At 42.7% G+C, this 2,316-nt stretch overlaps 1 pseudogene; it reads right to left on the bottom strand.

The window, feature by feature from the left end:
• Positions 1–571: 571 nt before the first annotated feature.
• LOC130852048 (ferritin light chain-like) lies at positions 572–1,079 on the bottom strand (annotated as a pseudogene).
• Positions 1,080–2,316: the final 1,237 nt, after the last annotated feature.

The following is a 2,316-nucleotide window of genomic DNA, read 5'->3' on the forward strand; positions in this document are numbered from 1 at the left end:
CAGACTATTGCTTCTTGTTTTCAGGGGGCAGAATGAAGAGTAGAAGAGTAGGTTTCAACAAGTAAATTGTTTTCCTGTTTCTACTCTGTGGTCAGCAGTTTGCCTGTTTTATTAATTAATTAATTAACTTATTTATATTTTATTTTTATTTTCTGTGGCTGTCGGGGGAACCTAGCAGACCTCACATATTCTTCTTTAAATAAACAAACAATAAAGGTTGTCTAGGTTTGCAAGGAAGGACAATTAGGCAGGGTGAGGGGTGGAGTGCAAGGTAGCTTAAATTAAGGGTGTCATTAAAACTGAAAAACTAAAATTTGTTTAATATTATGATGTAGTTTTCAATGTTAATATATCACCCCCAGGAAAATGTGCTTATGTGCATCCATGGGCATGATAACCAGATCTGGAGGTTTTTTTTGTTTGGGAAATTTTTCTTTCTTTTTTTTTTTTTTCTTCTGCTAAAAGCTTTATTGTTTCCATTTGGCCCAAGGCTTGGGCGAGGGCTCCAGGGTGGTTAGAAAACTGCTTAGAGGCTGCAGAGAAACACCAGGGGGTGCTCCTAGTCATGCTCCTAGTCATGCTTGAGGATAAGCCTCTGGAAGAGATACTCACCCAGCCCAGCCTGGGGCCCAGCCAGCCTGCGGAGGTTAGTCAGGTGGTTGCCATCTGCTTGATAAGTTTCAGGTGCTCATCCAGGAAGCGGCTCTCCAGGAAGTCACAGAGGTGGGGTTCTGCTTGCACAGAACCCAGGGCATGGAGGGCCACGAGGGCCTGGTTCAGGTTCTTCGCCATGAGAATGGTGGCTACCCTAGCGTCCTGGGTTTTACCTACCCATCTTGGGACACCTTCTGCTCATCCTGGAAGAGGGCACTGCTGCCTCGCTGGTTTTGCATTTTCAAGAGATGCTAGGCGCCCTCACGCTTCTCTTCGGCCAATTTACAGAAAAAGTGGTCCACACCTTCCAGAGCCACATCGTCGCAGTGGAAATAGAAGCCCAGAGAGAGGTAGGAGGCGCGCAGATGCATGTTGACCAGGTGGTGGGTGATGGCCTCCACCTCAGTGGAATAATCCCGATGAATCTGGGAGCCAAAGAATGGTGTTGGCTGGTCCCGGTGGTCAAGGTTAGCTGAGTGTTTGATTCCCAAGGTTGTGAATGGAAAATAGGTTAGCGGGTGGTCAGAGGCTGGAGCAAGGGGCATCGCTGGGTGTTTCATCCAAATGCTGTTGAAGCAAGAGACAGGTTTGTGGGACTGCCCAGAACACTGCCCAGACCTGTTTTGATGTCCAATTTGAAATGACAAAGCTAGGATAGTCGTTCCTTGTAAACCAAACAAGGAGGGACATGTGGACAAGAGGAGGAGGGCAAAAGCAGAACTGCTCCTAAATTCCTGTGGTTTGTAATTGCTCAGAAGATAGGTCCAGAATTAGAGCATCTAAAACAAAAGTCTCCCCTTCCTCTTTCCCCCTCCCCCTCCCCCCTCCATTCCAGAAATAGTATCAGCTGTTAATGAATAAGCTCTAAGTTTACAACACACACACACACACACACACACACACGCACACATACACATACACAGTGTGCACTTCTTTTGTAAAAAAGAAAACAAAATTAGGTACTTGTATGGTAATAAATTGCAAAATGCTTTAACCACTGTGTTGGTCTTTTGTGATGGTGCTTATGTATCTTTTTTAAATTTAAAACTTCCTTAAACAGTGATATTATAAACACCATTTCCTTAATATATATTGTGAAAACATAAGTCACATGTCTGTGTAGTTGGCCAGGGCTTTCTTGACTTCCTCACTCGGCAGGTGCAAGCTGCAATTTGATAACATATATGTGCACTAGGGAAATAGCTTTTTTGAGTTTTGTTTCAATTTGATGAATCCTAGTTTTTCCAGCTTTATTGAGATATAGCTGGCATATAACATAGTGTAAGTTTAAAGTGTGCAAAGTGCTGATTTGGTACATGTGTATATTGTAAGTCTGTTGTATATTACCACAGGTTTAGTTAACATTCACCAATTCACATAATTAACATTTTTGTGTGTGTGACATTTAAGATTTACATTCTTAGCAGCTTTCAAGAATACAATACAGTATTGTTAACAGTCACTATGCTGTTCGTTAGAGCTCTAGAACATATTCATCATAGAACTTGAAGTTTGTACCTTTTTACCAACATCTCCCCTTTTCTGCTGCCACCCTACCCCTGGCAACCACCAGTCCGCTCTCTGCTTCTCTGGGTTCTGCTTTTTCATATTATACGTGTAAGTGAGATCATACAACATTTGTCTTTCTCTGACTTATTTCAC

This window comes from Hippopotamus amphibius, chromosome 4 (assembly GCF_030028045.1).
Source record: "Hippopotamus amphibius kiboko isolate mHipAmp2 chromosome 4, mHipAmp2.hap2, whole genome shotgun sequence".
In the NCBI taxonomy this organism is placed as follows: Eukaryota; Metazoa; Chordata; class Mammalia; order Artiodactyla; family Hippopotamidae; genus Hippopotamus; species Hippopotamus amphibius.